Below are 20,075 nucleotides of genomic sequence, written 5' to 3'. Positions count from 1 at the left end.
TCGGTGGGGTTGTCTGAGAGTCACAGAAACATTAGAGACGTTAGTGTCAGCAGTAATGTGCCGAAGTCTTAAACTCTATTAAAAAGAAAACAACTACCCCTGGTGTTTTCGGTTGAGGTGGAAGGAATGCAGGATTTTCCTCTTTCTTCATTCTAGAACAGCACAGTGATGAAGAGAATGGGCTCTGGAGGGAAAATTCGTGTGTAAAATGAAGTCTCTCAGTAACTGAGCTACTTTGGTATTTGCATAAAAATAGAGGAATAAACAAATGAAAAAAGAAAGCTCAAAAACAGACAAAAGAATATGTAAGAAAATAATGCAAAGAAAGATAAATAGGAAATACTGATTTTTCAATATATGTTCCAAAAAATTAAATACCCATAGGAGAAAATAAAATAGACATTTGATCTCACATTTCAAAATGAATCAATTCCAGATGCATCGCTGACCTAGAGATATATATATACACACACATATATGTATGTGTGTGTGTGTGTGTGTGTGTGTGTATATATATATATAAATTTTTGAGACAGAGTTTCGCTCTGTCACCCAAACTGGAATACAGTGATGCAGTCTCAGCTCACTGCAACCTCTGCCTCCCAGGTTCAAGCAATTCTCCTGCCTCAGCCTCCTGAGTAGCTGGGATTACAGGTGCACACCGCCATGCCCTGCTAATTTTTGTATTTTTAGTAGAGATGGGGTTTCACCATGTTAGTCAGGCTGGTCTCAAACTCCTGACCTTTTGATCCGCCTGCCTTGGTCTCCCAAAGTGCTGGGATTATAGGTGTGAGCCACCATGCCTGGCCGGACCTAGATATATATTTTTTAAAAATTAATACAGTATTTAGGATCTAATTCAGGAGAATAGCTTCATGACCATGGGAGATATAAGATTTCTGAAACTGATCTGGAAGGTACTTATCACAAAATATATTGTAACACAGCCAATGTGAGCCAGGACTCTGGAGACAGACCCAGTCAAGCTCCAGCATCTCCTATTTTTTTCCTGAAGTGCTTTAGCTAAGATTCAGAACTGGAGCGTGGAAGTGGTAATAATGCCTACCTCTTGGGATGTTGTGAGGTTTAAAGGAGCTAGTAATACACAGAGCACATAGACTAATGCAGGTCTATACTAATGAGTAAATTAGAATTTGCTAATACTGACAGCTTTTCCTAAGTAATCACAAGATGCATCATTGGTAAAATGCACCATTATTTTTTGCCACAAAAAGTAAAACCTCTGAGAAACTGTGACACAAATATTTATTATCTCTTAGAATTTTTATATTCTTATTACTGATTACAATTTTACTGAACTTAAAAAAACGTGGAAAAGGGAATCCCTGTGAGTGGCAATGCAAATTAGTACAGCCGTTGTGGAAAAAAATATGAAGGTTTCAAAAAACTAAAAATAGAGCTACCATATTATCCAGCTATTCTACTTCTGGGAATATATACACAGGAAGTGAATTCAACATGCTATTTGTCTTATGAGTACATGAGATGAAAAATTAAAACAGGATACATTAACAAAGATAATCCTAAAATAGCTCTCATGAGATCAAACGCTTCTGAATTATTTCTCAACTCATCTTTTTCATGACTTTCCTCAAATTATCATCACCTGTGCTAATCATAAGTTCTGGCTTTGCCTCATATCTTTAGAGAGTTCTACATTATTCTCTGTGAGATTATATTTCTAACCTACTGACAACTACTCTGAAAGTTTTAATGATAATGATATTACCAGAGGGTGACAATAATAGGTTTCTAGACCAACTTCATGCCTGCGCACAAGATGGCACCCATACCATGCTGTCTGGCCAGTCGTTTTCTTACAATATCCATATTAAAAAACAACCCTTTGAAAAATGTGGAAACGTGGACTTTAACATTAATGGAATACACCTTTTCCCACTGTGACCATCCATTTATCAGTGTTAAGTCAGGGTGACTCTTCAGCTATATTCTGATTGGTTATTGATGAAATATGCTTAAGCATATTTTCATGTAAGTTGACCAACTCCATTTTTCTTCTACCTACCTATTATAGATATTAGAGTTACTAGTGGACTACTGGAATTCTTATTTTAAGTGTGAAGAGGTAATTTTGTAAACTGTGGCTTAAGAAATCCATCAAGGAACTGGCTGGGTGCGGTAGCATGCATATGTGGTCCTAACTACTCGGAAGGCTGAGGCGGTAAGGTCACCTGAGCTCAGGAAGTCAAGGCTGCAGTGAACCGTAATTGTGCTACTGCACTCCAGCCTGGGTGACAGAGTGAGACCCTGTCTCGAAAAGAAAAGAAAAGAAAAGAAAAGAAATCAGTTGAGGAGGAGATATAAATTCAAAATTTACTTGAAGTTTGCGCTGCAGTAGTAGCACTCTAAAGACTTGGAAAACGTGTGTCTTGAGAATTTCTGTCATAGAAATATGAGCAATGCTCCCTGTAAGTTGCATTCCACCCTCAATTCTTTAATCCTTAATCTTTATCTATCTATCTATCTTCTTCTTCCCCACTGATCTTTCTAATCATGTGGATGGTGATTATACAAATCACTTCATGATAAGTTACTGCAGAAGTAGGTTCGTTATGGTTTTCATAAAATATTTTGCTCTGCTTCCTTGCTACTGTTGTCAACTCTGCTTTTGGATACTGATATTGAAGTGGGTTTTGGTGTTCCCTCTTATATATATTGGGTGAGGGAAAAACACATACAATTTATGATTAGGGATGCTGAATGAATTTACACCTAGATTTTCTGTCTCCAGGAAAGCACAATTAAATGGACAACAAGCCCTGATCTCAGTGTATGAGCCATTCATCCACTGGAATTTATCTTCTGTTTAAGCTACAGTGTGGAGACATGGTGGTGGATTCTTGCCTAATGTGGTTCAATACTTTGGAATATTAGCAATGTCATCTTTCAAGACTTCTGATGGCAAGACCAAGTGTTTGTGAAATCTGATGGCTTAGTAAGTTGTAGAAAATAGTATCTTCCATGCTATTAGAGAGCAACGTTTAGGGACTCGGTGCTCAGCACTGTGTCCCCTGTGCCTGTGACATCATGTTAGCACAGTCCTCTATGTATTAACAGTCCTCTCCTACAGTGAGCACTTGGAGCTCGTCGACTCTCTTCTCATTTGAGATGGGTCCCTCCTTGTCCTCATCTATGGCTTGTTTATTACAATTACTCTTTCCTTTATTATTAGTTTTCCGGATGATGAGGAATTTAAATGAGTTTGTTTTTCCTCAAGGAGTGAAGTGTGAGCTTGGAGAAGTGAGAAGCTTTCTTGGCTTACGAAAGTCAAAATAAAAAGTACCCAAGAATATGCTACTCTGATGACAGAAGTGAGAAACATGGTCCAGGTCAGCTGTATCTGTCACCCCAGGTCTCAAGATCCCAGGAGCTGTTCTCTCACTGAAGCTTTGAACCTGGTAGAGAGAATATACTCCATGATCACAGACCGTAAAAGAAGAGTCTTGGCTATGTGGATGTCTATGAGAGAGCAGTCTGCAGCCTCACAGCTTTGTAGGCGCTGTAGGCACTGTAGGCACAGTTCCTGAAACCTCTGCTGCTGCTCAGCAGAGTGCTGTGCTTGTGGTATGGAACTCAGTCTCTCTCTCTCTCTCTCTCTCTCTCTCTTTCCGTGTGTGTGTGTGTGTGTGTGTGTGTGTGTGTGTTTCTGTAGTAACTGGCAAGCTGTTTCTCAAATTTAAATAAAAATCCATGAGATCCAGAACAGTCAAAATAATCTTGAAAAAAAAAGTTGCATTATCAGATTTCAAAACCTAATGCAAAGGGACAAACTGCTACTAATCAAGGTATTTTGGCATTTTGGTACTAGTATAGGTGACGGCAGTGGTGGCCTATATGGAGCAGCCACTGTGGGGAAGCCAGCTGCCGGTGGAGAGGTGCCACTGGGGCTGCATGCTCCACGGAGCTCGCAGGAACCCCACAGCCTACCAAGTTGGCAGGGTGGGAACCCCGTGCTCCCAGGCGCAGCTGCTGCAGCTCTGAACTTCTTGACAAAAGGTCAAATATCCAAATTAAAAATGGGTATATTGTTTGGGTAAGCATTTCTCTAAATAAGGGCATCCCTGTGCGCTCAAGAGCCTGGGAAGCTCTCCTGCCCCGACAAGCTCAGAAGTGCCTGCTCCTGCTCCTCCCCACTCCTGGCGCCATCTCTGATTTCTGAGCAAAGTTGAAGCCAAGCCCAGGAGCTGTCACTGAGGGGTGAAGCCAGCTGGACTTCCGGGTCTGGTGGGGACTTGGAGAACTTTTCTTACAAGAGGATTGTAAAACGCACCAATCAGCACTCTGTAGCTAGCTAGAGGTTTGTAAAATGCGCCAATCAGTGCTCGGTAAAAACACACGAATCAGTGCTCTGTGGCTACAGGTTTGTAAAATGGACCAATCAGCACTCTGTAAAATGGACCAATCAGCAGGATGTGGGAGGGGACAAATAAGGGAATAAAAGCTGACCACACCCCACCCCACAGCAGCAACGCTTGGAGCAGGTTGTGGAAGTTATGTTCTTTTGCTGTTCACAAAAAATTTTGCTGCTGTTCACCACTTTTAAGAGCTGTAACACTCATGCAAATATTTCTCCTTGGCTTCACTCTTGAAGTCAGCGAGACCACGAACCCACTGGAAGGAACCAGTTCCTTCCAGTTCCTTCCAGTGACTGGCTGTGTGTGCATGCTCCGGGTGGCTCTGACACATCAGTCCCTCTTGCTGCCTTGGCCCCCTCTGAAACTTTGGGCACCAAGGAGCTCAGGGAGGGAAGCTGGGGGATGCTGAAGGGAGCTTGGCATGAACAGCGTGGGCACTGTGGATTGCATGTTGATGGTGGGAGGCAGATTCCTGGGCAGAAAGGGGTGGGTCCCTTGTGAAACCCCACTTTCAAGCCAGGGACACCTGAAGCCTGGCAGCCAGGTTGCCAGTTCTGGATGGAGTCTGCAGCCAGGTGTGAGAACTTATGCTGCTTTTTCTGAGCCAGCCCATGGCCACTCCTGGACCAGTCAGCATGCACTTTCACCCCTCTGGGTACATGAAAACTGTGGACTCAGCAAGACTGTAGCAAATGATGAATGACCTGCCTGCAGAAAGCAGCCTCCTACTGCAGGTCGTCTCCTGTGAATGGTTCTGCTGCTCAGTGAAGCTCCTCTCTACCTTGCTCACCCTCACATTGTGTGTGTCCCTCATTCATTCACAGAACCCCAAAGAGATTGGGGTTCTGTTATTCCTAGTGTGTCCAAGTTTCCAGGTGCCACCACTTTCCCCTAGTCCAGATGCAGGTGCTCACAGCAGAAGCCTCATGTAGTACATTTGGTCCAGCCGCAGCCTTGCACAGAGCTGGCACCTGTGGTGGTGCCTGGAGCTGCCTGTCCCTCTGAAGCAGCCAGCATGTCTGGTTGTGCACAATGGCCAGACTCTGCATTTGCTCACGCACACACTCCTCACCACTCTTTGCCTGGTTCACCCTTGTCAGGTTTGGGATCTGGGCAGGTGGCATGAGCTGAGCTCAGCCTGTTGGGCCAAGCGGGAGGAATGAGTCCAGCAGGAGCAAGCAATGCTCAGGAAGAAGGTGCTGCTGGCCACACAGGTTTCTGGCTGGTGAAGTGACACCCCAAGTATCCTGTGACATAAGGAATGCCATATAGATCAATGAAATAGAACAGAAATGTCCAAAAATTAACCCTGACATTTATCATCAATGATTTTACAAGTTGCCAAGGCAATTAATTGGTGAAAAGTATTTTTTTCAACAAATTTTGCAGGGACAAGCTAATATCCACATTTAAATTGGACTCCTCCCTCATGCCATATACATGACTTACTAAAAATATATCATACACCTAAACTCAGGATCTAAAACTACAAAACCTGTAGAAGATAACATGGAAATATATTTTTTGTTGTTGTTGTTGTTGTTGTTGTTGTTGTTTGAGACGGAGTCTGGCTCTGTCACCCAGGCTGGAGTGCAGTGGCGCAATCTCGGCTCACTGCAAGCTCCGCCTCCCGGGTTCACGCCATTCTCCTGCCTCAGCCTCCTGAGTAGCTGGAATTACAGGCGCCCCCACCACGCCCGGCTAATTTTTTTCTATTTTTAGTAGAGACGCGGTTTCACCGTGTTAGCCAGGATGGTCTCGGTGTGCTGGCCTTGTGATCCGCCCACCTCGGCCTCCCAAAGTGCTGGGATTACAGGCGTGAGCTACCGCGCCCGGCCATGGAAATATGTTTTTATGGCTAAGGTTAAACAGTGGTTTCTACGATACTATTTTTGATGTTACCATCAAAAATAAAAGTGACAGAAAAAAACAGGTAAGTTGATCTTCATCACAATTACATGTTGTGATTCAACAAACAATATCAAAAAGTTAAAAGATAACTCAAAGAATGGGAAAAAATATTTGCAAGTTATATAGCTGATCAGTGTCCATTGTACAGAATGTAGAAATGATTCTCACAATTCCAGACAAGAGTCAAATATCCAAATTAAAAATGGGTATACTGTTTGGATAAGCATTTCTCTAAATAAGCAATACACATGCCCAATGAACACATGAAAAGTTGATTAATGCCATTAGTTCTTAGGGAAAAAATCACCATAAGATACACTTTATGGCCGGGCGCGGTCACTCACGTCTGTAATCCCAGCACTTTGGGAGGCCAAGGTGGGTGGATCACCTAAAGTCAGGAGTTCAAAACCAGCTTGGCCAACATGGTGAAACCCCATCTCTACAAAAATTCAAGAATTACCTGGGCATGATGGCGGGTGCCTGTAATCCCAGCTACTCGAGAGGCTGAGGTGGGAGAATCGCTTGAATCTGGGAGGCGGAGGTTGTAGTGAGGTGAGATCACACCACTGCACTCCAGCCTGGGCAACAGAGTGAGACTCTGTCTCAAAAAAAAAAAAAGAAAAAATACACTTTAGAAAATTAAAGCATATTGTAAAGTGAAGGAAGCCACTTTGAAAAGACTGCAGAGTATGTAACTCCATTAATATGTTACTCTGGAAAGGATAAAACAATGGCGATAGTAAAACGGATTAGTGCTTACTAGGAACTTTCTAAGCAGGAAGAAGGCTCAATAGGTGAAGTACATGGAATATCTTTAGGGCGGTGAAGACGTTCTGCATGATCCTGCAATGCTGCACGCATCATACTGTTTTTGAAACACTACAGCATTTTAAAAGTCAAAGAGTGAACCTAAATATATGAAAATTTTTAAAAAATTATTATTTTTTGGTTGGGGGAATCCCATGAAGAAATGCAGGCAAAATAAGAAAAATGCATTACAAATGTATAAAAATAATCCCATTGATGGAATGCGGGAAAAAGGAGCTGATCTAAGCAACTTAGGAAATAAGTGGAGATTCTGAGTCTAATGCCCGAAGGAGTTGTCTATGAGCAGTGTACTTTAATTGGTAATGTTGTTTCCTATGGGGGTGTGGATTAATAATCCTGAAGCCACCATGCATGTATTATGGGACTTGATTATTACATAAAGGAGGCCAACTTTCTCTAGAGTAGGAGATTACATGTAAGTAGTGGGGATAGGTGGAGAGATTCATGTATTGCAGGATGAAATCATGTGGTACTGGAAATAGCAGTAGGAATTCATGCTTAACTTTATGTAGATATATATGGAAAAATGTAGAAATATTTACACAGATGTTTATATAGGCAGGTTTGTATACACACGTACATTTCTTTTTTTGTGTCAGCTGACAAGGCCTTGAATCTACAGACACTCCAGTAGCAAGAGGTACACTTGGTGGGCAGATCTCCATTTCTAATTCCACTTTCTGATGAAATAAACTAGGAAGCTTTGAAGAAATGGTGGATACTAGGCTTGAATAAATGGTGGATACTAGGCTTTGGCAGGAAGTGATCAAAATTTTGCCTGGAGTACCTTCTACTGCCTGAAAGTAAGAAAATGTGAAACTGCAGCACAATCAACCAAGCAAACTAAAACCAAAATGATGTTGGCAATTTTAAATGATACAGAAGCCCACTGAAAGACCTTCCAATGCTCAAGAATGGATCAATGTGAGCAATAATATACATGAGTATAAGTGAAGTATAAAATAAATATTCACAATTTCATACAATATTCTATATGGTATAGACACATTATTGAATTAATATGTGATAAATGGTGAGGAATTGACAAATTGTACATGGTGAAGAATTCTCAACTATTTTTAAAGATACTCCATCATAAGGAAGTGGAACATGAATCCCAGTTGTTAATACGTGCTACGTATAGTGACTTATTTTTTAAAATGTAAAAGTAAAAGAGAAAAATTAATTTTACAGTGGGAAAATATGACTACAATCCCTTTCCGAGGGGAACAAAATTACTATCAACAGTGATAAAGCATGTCGATAGTGTGTACCCTCGACATGATATGATGAGAATGACACTTACTTTCCGTGTTCCTCCTCCCTTACACCCAGAAATCCAGTAAAATCATGAGGAAAACATCAGAGAAATCCCTAATTAGGGATGTCAAGGTCCTTAGCAACAAGGCAAGTGGGGGAAACTGTCACAGGCAGGAGCCCAAGGAGACACATGACATCTCAATGTAATGTGGGGTCCTGGATGGGATTCTAAACAGAACATGGACATAAGTGAAAGCTAAGGCATCTAAATAAAATGTGCATGTGAGCTGGGTGCGGTGGCTCATGCCTGTAACCCCAACACTTTTGGAGGCCAAGGCAGGTGGATCACCTGAAGTCAGTAGTTCGAGACCAGCCTGGCCAACATGGTGAAATCCCATCTCTACTAAAAATACAAAAATTAGGTGGCATGGTGGTACACGCTTGTAGTCCCAGCTACTTGGGAAGCTGAAGCAGGAGAATTGCTTGAACCTAGGGAGGTGGAGGTTGCAGTGAACCAAGATTGTGACACTGCTCTCCAGGCTGGGTGACAGGGTGAGACTCCACCTCAATAAATAAATAAATAAATAAATAAATAGTGTATGTTAGATAAGAATAATGTATAATATTCATTCATTAATTATTGCTATTGTCCCACACTAATAATAATAATAGTTAACTAAGAGGTTAATAAGGGAAACTGTACTACCTTGGCAAGTGTTGTGTGAATATAAACTGTTCTAAAAAAGTTTATTTATTTCTTAAGTCTTTGCCCAACTTAATAAACAAAATATTATCAATACTGTTGATGTCTCGCTGATATAGGAATAGCACTGGGTCGTGGCAAGAGGACAAAAAATCCAAATTACAGCTAAAACATGAACTAGGCAAATAAACCACAGGGAAACTCCAAAATAAGGGAGAGAAAATGGCCAAAATCTTTGTCACGGTGACATATCCATGACCCTTCCCAGCAAACTCAAGTAAGCAATAAAGGGTGCAGTAACCAGGGGTCCCTGAAATCTCCTCCCTTTCCAGAATATCTAATGATTATTCCACCCCTAGTTAAAGAAACAGGCATAAAATAGGAAGGCTGAGTGGTCATAGGAAAAAGAAGAAAATATCAAGCAGTAATTTCACTGCTTGAAAATCACATCAAGAAAGGAGCTGTTAAAATGTTCTACAAGGACAAGGACAAGCCTGGGCTGATAAGACTTTAATGGGCTAAGTTCGCTGAGACTGGCTGGGTCCAACATCATACCGGGTTTGACCCATGCCCTACCCCAGACCTAATGAGACATACTAAATCCAACACCCACCAGTGTCATGACATTTCACTTGTATATAAGCATTCATATGTACACACACATGACATATACCTAATACTACATCGTTAAATACATTGTTGCTGTCATTTCTTTCATCGAACTGTTAAGTTAGATTTTACTAGGAATATAAAGGTTTTTCCTCCATAGGGCAATCACTAAAAAAGTTAAAAAAAAAAAAAGATGTTAAAGAAGAGAAAATGAAATCATATCCAATTCTCAATTTAAACCACAAAAGGCAGCAAATGGGTGGAAGACAAAAATAGGACCAAAGAACAAGGGCAACAAATGCAAAACAGTAACAAATATGGTAGATATCAATCTAACTATATCAGTAATCACTTTGAATACCAATGGTAAAAATAAAACAATTAAAATACACAGATTGTCAGCCAGGAGCAGTCGCTGGTGCCTATGATCCCAGTATTTTGAGAGACTGAAGCAGGTGTGTCACCTGAGGTCAGGAGTTTGACACCAGCCTGGCCAGCATGGTGAAACACTGTCTCTCCTAAAAATACAAAAGTTAGACAGATGTGGTGGCACACACTTGTAATCCCAGTAACTTGGGAGGTTAAGATGTGAGAATTGCTTGAAAGCAGGAAGCAGAGGCTTCAGTGAGCTGAGACCCTACCATTCCACTCCACCCTGTGTGATAGAGTGAGACTGTCTCAAAAATAAAATAAAATAAAATGAAATACACAGATTGTCAAAGTGAATAAAAAAAGACCCAGCTGTATGTTTTATATAGGAAACCCATTTAAATATAAAGACAAATAAAAGAAAATTCAAATTAAAGCCATAGTGAGATATCACCTCACATCTCTGAGATAATAGGTGAGAGTGAGGTAATGAACATGCTAACTAGCTAGAATTATCCCACAATGTATATAATACTTCAGACATAATGTTGTATACAGTAAATACATGCAATTGTATGTCAATTAAAAAATGTGAAGACATACCTAAATTAAAAGTATATGAGTGACACAAAATATGCCATGCTACCAGTAATCAAAGGAAAGCATGAATAGCTATATTAATTTCCAAAAGGGTGGACTATTAGGGCAGGAAAATTATCAGGCATAAAGAAGAACATGATGATAAAGAAGTTAATTATCCAAGAAGGTATAACAATCCCTAACAAGTATGTAAGTCACAAAACAGCATCAATCTACGTGAGGAAGAAACTGTTAAAACTACAGGAAGAAACAGACGAATCCACCATTGTCGCTGGAGACTTCAACACTCCTCCACCAGAAATAGATTCAGCAGGCAGAATCAGTAGGATTTGGCTGAACTCAGCAGCACCATCAACAGACTGGGTACAGTTGACATCTACAGACTACTTTACCCAATGATAGGTGTATTCGTTCATTTTCATGCTGCTGATGAAGACATACCCCAGACAGGGAAGAAAAAGGGGTTTAACTGGACTTACAGTTCCACATGGCTCAAGAAGTCTCAGAATCATGGTGGGAGGCAAAAGGCACTTCTTACATGGTGGCAGCAACAGAAAATGAGGAAGAAGCAAAAGCAGAAACCCATGATACACCCATCAGATCTTGTGAGACTTATTCACTATCATGAGAATAGCACAGGAAAGATCAGCCCCCATGATTCAATTACCTCTCACTGGGTTGCTCCCACAACACGTGGGGATTCTGGGAGATACAATTTGAGTTGAGATTTGGGTGGGGACACAGTCAAAGCATATCGATGGCAGAACACACAACCTTCTCGAGCCCACATGAACTGCTCATCAATAGAGAGACCACATTCTCCTCCATAAAAGACACCTTAACAAATGTAAAGGAAAAGGAATCATATAATATATGCACTCAGGTCAAAATAGAATTAAAATTGAAATTAATAAAGGGATGATAACTGGTAAAATACATGGATATTCAATAACACAGTTCTAACTATCACATCGGTCAAAGAAGGAATCTCAAGAGAAATTTAAAAATATATTTTGAACTAAATGTGAAGGAAAACACAACTTATCAAAATTCATGGGGTGCGATCAGGGAGCCTGGAGGGATATTATAGCCTCAAATACATATATATTAGAAAAGAAGAAATCTGGCCAGGTGCTGTGGCTCATGCCTGTAATCCCAGGACTTTGGGAGGCCGAGGCCAGCAGATCACGAGGTCAGGAGTTTGAGACCAATGTGACCAGCATGGTGAAACACCATCTCTACTAAAAATACAAAAATTAGCCAGGCATGGTGGTGTGCACCTGTAATCCCAGCTACTCAGGAGACTGAGGCGGGAGAATCGCTTGACCCCGGGAGTTGGAGGTTGCAGTGAGCCCAGATCATACCTGGGCTCACTCCGTCTCAAAAAAAAAAAAAAAGAAAAAGAAAGAAAGAAAAAGAAGCAATCTAAAAATTAGTCATCAAAATTTTCACCTTAGAAACCTTAAAAGAAAAGTATATCAAGTTAAATCCAAAGTAAACAGAAGAAAAATATAATATGCCAACATAGAGAAAACAAAAGTAAAAATAAAGCCCACTGGAATTTTTAAGTGACTAGTGACAACTTAATAGTTTATGGAGGATAAACCTGTCAAATGTTACCTAAGAAAACGCAATACCCCAAACTGAATGCTTGCTTATGGGCATGAAGAGGTGATCCACTCTGAAATTAGGAGACATGAATCTATGATCCACCTAAGCATGCAAAGCCGGGCAAATTAATTTGGTTCCAAAGTTGGGAAATACACTAATTATGAATAGCCCACCAAAAATAAATTGAAGCAAGTATTGCTATGTATACAAAGTAAAGGATATGAGAAGAGAGTCAAAATACATGCGACCCTCCAAGAAACATAAAAAAAAAAAAATGAGATTTGTAGGAAAACATCAAAGAACATGTGAGGGGACACGCAGGCACCGATGGGTGAGCATGTGCATGTCTTTGGAGAAAGTCCCATAAAGGCCTGCCCACCCACCCCCACCCCCACCCTCTCTGCATTTTGCCTCCTGCCGTGCTTGTGTTCCTTGCATTGGGTTTCTTCTGGGGCCAGGTGTGGACCCCCTTATTTCCAGCTGCCTGTGAGGTTGCTCTCACCCTGTGGTTGCATTGATGCCAGGCGGCCGTGAGCCGGCCACAGTGAATTTTCAGATCCTTGGATCCCACCGACACCTGCAAAATGAGCAGACAGGAACCTCTCTGTCCTTTCCACCCTCACTTCTCCTCAGCACCAACTCCTCTGGTCCCCTCTCCACAGAGGACAGGGACCATCCTCACTTGTTCTGTCTTTCTGACCTCATGGACTTGGGGGATATTACTTTTTTTTTTTTTTGGAGACGGAGTCTCGCTCTGTTGCCCAGGCTGGAGTGCAGTGGCGCGACCTTGGCTCACTTCAAGTTCCACCTCCCAGGTTTGTGCCATTCTCCTGCCTGAGCCTCCCGAGTAGCTGGGACTACAGGCGCCCTCTGCCACATCCGGCTATTTTTTTGTATTTTTAGTAGAGACGGGGTTTTACTGTGTTAGCCAGGATGGTCTCGATCTCCTGACCTCGTGATCCGCCCACCTCAGCCTCCCAAAGTGTTGGGATTACAGGCATGAGCCGCTGCGCCCGGCATGGGAATATTTAAAAGAAGAAAACTGAGTCATTCAAATCCCTCCCCACAGAATACAGTCCTCAGGGAGCGGCCCTCCCTCCCCTGTCCAGTCCCTCCGTGGTCTGCCCTTCTGCCTCCTCAGGTGTTACTCATCGCAGCGGTCCTTCCAATCCGCTCTGGCCTGTGCCATGGACACACTGTTTCCTTTTCCCTTTCCCTTCCCTGTCTGTTGTCCTCACTGCTCCCTCACTCTCCAGAATCTCCTCCAATGCTCCTCCTCCTGGAGGCCTCCCTTGTCCATCCCATGCCAGGTCTGATGCCTGTCCCCTGAGTTCTGAGGAGCTGATCTATCATCTACAGTTTAGTTTCTGTGACATTTTCTGAATCACTACTTGACTGAAATGTCAGAGAAAATGGAAACTTTTGTCCATGTTGTTCCTCTGTGAGCCCCTCACATGTGATAAACAAAAAGCAACACAGAAGATTCTCCTTTACATTGAATCTCACAAATGGATTAATGGATCAGCCAAACGCTCAACTACGTTCTTACCTAATTAACAAGAAGGTACAACTCTCTTTCAGCCTGAAATGACTTGAACTTGAAGACGAACCTGTTTCCTGTGCTGCTTTCTGTTCTCAGGTCAGGATGGGAGCCCCGACTTCCGCTCAGCCTCTTCTCCAGCCTCTCCATCCTCAGTCCACTGCAGAGGCCCTCTCATGGGCCAGGCTGCTTGCTCTGTCCTCCTCATCTGCCCCTCTTCTGTCCGTCTGGACAGTGTTGCCTTCTTAGAAACCAAGGAAAATCATCTTGTTCTCCAAGATTCACTTCTATTAATATGACTCCCTTGATAAACATTTCCAAATTTTTGCTAGCTGCTGTATTTCACCATTTTTGCTATTTTTTTTTTTCCTTCAAATTTTATCACAGTAGCTGTTATCCTGGTGGCAGCCATCATTTGGTTTTCATTTTCATTGCTCATTTTCATTGTACATAGATGAATTCATCCTGAACTTTTATACTGTCATCTTCTTGTAAGATCATGGGCATCAGAATTTGCATAATGAGTGTCAACGGGAAAAGTGGAAGCCACACAATGACACAGCCTCTTTTATTAAGAAATGTTTCATTGCCTTGTTTTGAGACAGAGTCTCACTGTCGCCCAGGTGGGAGTGCAGTGGTGCGACTTGGCTCACTGCAACCTCTGCCTCCAAGGTTCAAGCAATTCTCCTGCCTCAGCCTCCCAAGTAGCTGAGATTACAGGCACCCACCACTATGCCTGGTTAATTTTGTATTTTTAGTAGAGACTGGGTTTCACCATATTGGCCAGGGTGGTCTCACACTCCTGACCTCGTGATCCCCCCACCTTGGCCTCCCCAAGTGCTGGGATTACAGGCGCGAGCCACCGTGCCCAGCCTGCCTTTACTCTTTAGGCCACAGAGAGTGATGTTAAAATATTCATGGCCCTGGATTAAAATCTGATTTAGGGCCGGGCGCGGTGGCTCAAGCCTGTAACCCCAGCACTTTGGGAGGCTGATACGGGCGGATCATGAAGTCAGGAGATCGAGACCATCCTGGCTAACTCGGTGAAACCCCGTCTCTACTAAAAAATACAAAAAACTAGCCGGGTGAGGTGGCGGCACCTGTAGTCCCAGCTACTCAGGAGGCTGAGGCAGGAGAATGGTGTGAACCCGGGAGGCGGAGCTTGCGTGAGCTGAGATCCGGCCACTGCACTCCAGCCTGGGCAACTGAGCGAGACTCTGTCTCAAAAAACAGAAAATAAAATAAAATAAAATAAAATAAAAATTAAATCTGATTTAGAACCATCATACTCAGAATATTAAGACATTTTCAAACCCATTTATAAATTAATTTCAATATTGCTTTCATTTTTATGTAAATAAAATTCAAGTTTTTATAGTTCTAGAAGGGCGTTTTCCATTAGTATAAAATAGGCCCTTAGGTGTATAATACACTTTTCTGCTGCAAAGTATAATGCACTTTTCAATGACACTGCTTATACAATGGTGGTTCCACAAGATTATTATGGAGCTAAAAAAAGGTACTATCTCCTAATGATGTTGTAGGCATTGTAATGCATAGTAAAATCACTTTTTTTTTTTTTTTTTGGAGACAGAGTCTCGCTGTATTACCCAGGCTGGAGGGCACTGGTGCAATCTCGGCTCATTGCAACCTCCACCTCCTGGGTTCAAGCGACTCTCATGCCTCAGCCTCCAGAGTAGCTGGGATTACAGTTGCATGCTACGATGCCTGGCTAATTTTTTTTTTGCATTTTTGGTAGAGATGGGTTTTCACCATGTTGGCCAGGCTGGTCTCAAATTCCTGGCCTCAAGTGATCTGCCCACCTGGGCCTCCCAAAATGCTGGGATTACAAGCGTGAGCCACTGCAACTGGCCAATTACTTTATTTTTAAAGTAAATTTAATGCAGCCTAAGTGCACAGTGTTTATATAGTTTACAGTAGTGTAAAGTATGCCATAGGCCCTCACTTTCATACTCACTGACTGACCCAGACGAACATCCAGTCTTGCAAACTTCATTCATGATAAGTGCCCTATACAGGTGTACAATTTAAAAAATATATATATTTTATTTTTTTGAGATGGAGTTTCACTCTTGTTGCCCAGGATGGAGTGCAATGGTACAATCTCGGCTCACCGCAACCTCCATCTCTTAGGTTCAAGGAGTTTTCCTGCCTCATCCTCCCGAGTAGCTGGGATTACAGGCATGCACCACCACCCATGGCTAATTTTGTATTTTTAGTACAGACAGGGTTTCTCCATGCTGGTCAGGCTGGTCTCAAACTCCCGACCTCAGGCAATACCCCCTCCTTGGCCTCCCAAAGTGCTGGAATTATAGGCATGAGCCACCGGGCCCGGCCGTAAAAAATATTTTGTACTGTATTTTTTGCTGTGACTTTTCGAATGTCTAGGTATGTTTAGATATACAAATACTTATTTTGTTAGCGCTGCATACAGTATTAAGTACAGCAACATGCTACATACATTTGTAGTCTGGGAGCAATAGGCGATACCATGTAGCCTGAGTACATAGTAGATGACACAGCCTACTACAGTTTCCATAAGTACACTGTATGATGGTCCCAAATGACAAAACTGCCTAACAAACATTTATAAGAATGCATCCTCTTCATTAAGTGAAGCATGACTGTAGCTTAATCAACAGGGACATTATCCTTTCTTTTGGGTGCCTCTTAAATATTCCATTCATTGACATACAGTGGCTGACACCCACTGAGACTCTTGTTGATACGGTGCAAGACCAATCTGACCTCCCCTTTAGTGTCACAAATGCCAGTTCAATTATCTTTCTCTGAGCATTTCACTTGCATTATTTTTTTTCACTTTGGCAACATGAAGCAAATAGTCAGGGATACAGTAATCACTGAGGAATTGCAGAAGGTAAGAATCAATTTTTTTTTTTTTTTTGAGACAGAGTCTCACTCTGTCGCCAGGCTGGAGTGCAGTGGCACAATCTCGGCTCACTGCAACCTCTGCCTCCTGGGCTCAAGCAGTTCTCCTGCCTCAGCCTCCTTAGTAGCTGGGATTACAGGCACGTGCCATCATGCCCAGCTACTTTTTGTATTTTTAGTAGAGACGGGGTTTCACCATGTTGGCCAGGATGGTCTCGATATCCTGACCTCGTGATCTGCCTGCCTCAGCCTCCCAAAGTGCTGGGATTATAGGTGTGAGCCACCGCGCCCGGCCAGGAATCAAAATAGTGTAGGAAAATTCATTGGGTTTAATATGACTTAACAAATGCAAAAAAAGTGGACAAATTATATGAACGATGGTTTGTGAGACACTGTGCGTGAAGCAATGAAAGACGGTGATACCTGTGGGATATGAAATACTGACATGAGACCTACTATCACCTCAAGTTACTTCTTCAAGATAACTTCCTGCTGTGATGTGGCAAGGATGTTTGGAGACTCTTTTTGTTGATACAATGAAACTGAGGGTCTGGAAAAACAATTTTGCCTAATTTCACTGCGGTAGCAGTCCACAAGAAAAAAACAAAGACACTTGAAAATACGTTTGAATACACCTGGTCTTCCACCTGTTCATCTTATTAATGTCAGAAAAAGAGGCATTCACACGACACAACCATCTTGCAACAAGCCCGTATGAAAAGTGAAACATTAGCATTGAAGGAAATGTGTGTAAATAGGTTGAACCACCACATCTTGACCCAAATCTACATTTCTTACTATGTGTTGTCATTTGTGGCTGACAAAGATAACGTTTTTTAATACGAATGCTCTCTGGCTTGCAATGGTTCGATTTAAGATATTTTGATTGCAGGACGGCAGAAAACCAATACAACTTCTATAGAAACCATATTTCAATCACCCACATTAGCATTCTGTTTTCGCAGTGCAGTATTCAATAAATTACATGAACTATTTAATGCTTTCTTATATAATAGGTTTCATATTAGACAATTTTGACCCACTATAGGCTAATGTAAGTGTTCTGAACACATTAAGGTAGGCTAGGCTAAGCTATGATGTTAGGTCAGTGAGGTGATTTAAATGCATTTTCGACTGACGATATTTTCAACTTTTGATGGGTTGATGCGAATGTCACGCCAAAGTAAGTTCAGAGAACGTCCATAATTTAAAGGGAGTTTTCTTTTTTGTGGGGGATAGGGGTCTCACTCTGTCACCCAGGCTGGAGTGCTGTGGCGTGATCATAGCTCACTATAGCCTTGAAATCATGGGCTCAAGTCATCCTCCTTCCTCACCCTCCTGAGTAGCCAGGACTATAGGTTTGTGCCATGATGCCTAGCTAATTTTTAATTTTTTTCTGTAGGGATAAGGTCTTGCTATATTGTCCAAGCTGGTCTTGGACTTCTGGCCTCAACTGATCCACCTGCCTTGGTCTCCCAAACTGCTAGGATTAGATGGGTGAGCCATTGCACTTGACCGAGTTTTATATGTATATGAACAGAACAAATTTCTCATGCAAACAAGGAAAAACTGTTATGTCTCATCCCCTCTCTTTGTTTCCCTAGAAAACTTCCAGTTTCTTTCCAAATTAAGAATCATCTTGTGGCTGTCCTTCACTGCATAAAGACCACAGTCTAAACAATTTGCATGGAACACTGGATTACTCTTATTTTGCAAGGAAATTAAGGTTAGGGTGCCAGGTTATCAAATACAGTAAAGGTGAAGCGTACTGTAGATAAAACTAAAGTCTGCCCTTTAAATTCTCTGTATAGAAGACTGAAACTAGAGGCCCTGCAACACTGCCTGGCAAATAAATGTCTATCTATTAATTCAGAATAAAAGTATCCATAATGTATCAATAGTCTTGGTCTCTTGGTTTCTCACATCTCATAAATCTTGAACAATTGCCCACCATAATCATTTTAAGATCATTAGATTGAGTCTTTCGTTACCTGTATAGTAGCCATTTGCTATTGAGTCTTGGAGACTCATCCTGCAAGAATGCATCCTTCACTAGAGAATGTGTTCCTCTTAGTACAATCCTGTTGGTATTTGCACAGTCCACATTTCAGGTGCTAAATAAATCCCAGACTGCTTTCTGGAGCCCTGAATTGTTTCTTCAGATGGAAATCTCTGTTTAATGCAGGTTGAGGAATCCCATATTCACTACCCAGGACACTCACCCATCGCTTCACTCAGAGGAGTATCAAAGGTTCACCTTAAAACAATAAACAACAACATAGAAGTGAAATAGAAAGGTGGGTAAAATATTGATTGAATCAAGGAAAACAAAAATGTAAAAAACTTTGAGCATGAAAACCTTTTAAAAATATTTTGCTAGGCCGGGCGCGGTGGCTCAAGCCTGTAATCCCAGCACTTTGGGAGGCTGAGATGGGCGGATCACGAGGTCAGGAGATCGAGACCATCCTGGCTAACACGGTGAAACCCCATCTCTACCAAAAAAATACAAAAAACTAGCCGGGCGAGGTGGCGGGCGTCTGTAGTCCCAGCTACTTGGGAGGCTGAGGCAGGAGAATGGCATAAACCCGGGAGGAGGAGCTTGCAGTGAGCTGAGATCCGGCCACTGCACTCCAGCCTGGGCAACAGCGTGAGACTCCGTTTCAAAATAAATAAATAAATAAATAAATAAATAAATAAATAAATAAAAATATTTTGCTAGTTGATAATACAAAATCAATAAAGTTTGTAATTCTCTTCCTATAAGACCGTACTATTAAACTATATGCAGGTTGGAGATGGATGACAGCACCACCTGAGTGGCATTTTTATTTTAAGGCAAATCAGAAACAATTTTTGGTAATCTCTCATCAAAGGGTAGGAAAAGGATACATATCTATAGTATGGGTTATCTGTATAAAGACATGTCATGCAGATATTCACAAAAACCAGTTGGAAGGCATCAAAGAAAGACTTAACTAATGTCTATAGCATTTGTGTAAGACGAAAAGCAAATAATATAAGGACAATCTAACTTCCAGAGCAGCAAAGTAGTTTTCACTGCATTCAGAATAATAATCTCAGTGTTCTGTATACACAAATTAATTCCTTGTGTGCCTTTCACAATTAGAAGAAACTAAATCATATAATGAAAATGATCGCAGCTCTTTTTAAGCATGTGATTCTGAGTGAATTTTGACTTGTGATTTTCAGAAAAGTATCCCTCTCCTTTTCAACCAGAGGTATTTCAGAGCAAATTTCTGTGGAACACTAAAACAAATAATGTGTAACATTTGTCTTTCCTAATAAAAGTGATATTTCCATTCAATTAGTAAAATGA

General features: G+C 41.6%; 1 long non-coding RNA gene across 2 annotated transcripts; it reads right to left on the bottom strand.

Moving 5' to 3' along the window:
- Positions 1-3,690: 3,690 nt before the first annotated feature.
- LOC139355509 (uncharacterized) lies at positions 3,691-19,391 on the bottom strand. Of its 2 annotated transcripts, XR_011606277.1 has the most exons (4): positions 12,791-19,391; positions 11,345-11,514; positions 6,769-7,933; positions 3,691-5,644 (listed from the first exon to the last, which is right to left on the bottom strand). It is a non-coding gene; the product is annotated as an uncharacterized lncRNA (long non-coding RNA). The 2 variants fall into 2 exon arrangements; XR_011606276.1 differs by having other exon boundaries at positions 6,769-11,514.
- Between the last annotated feature and the right edge of the window lie 684 nt (positions 19,392-20,075).

This window comes from Macaca nemestrina, chromosome 7, assembly GCF_043159975.1.
Source record: "Macaca nemestrina isolate mMacNem1 chromosome 7, mMacNem.hap1, whole genome shotgun sequence".
NCBI classification, from domain to species: domain Eukaryota; kingdom Metazoa; phylum Chordata; class Mammalia; order Primates; family Cercopithecidae; genus Macaca; species Macaca nemestrina.
Note: the sequence above shows the minus strand (reverse complement) of the source record. Positions and strands in the feature narration are given on the sequence as shown.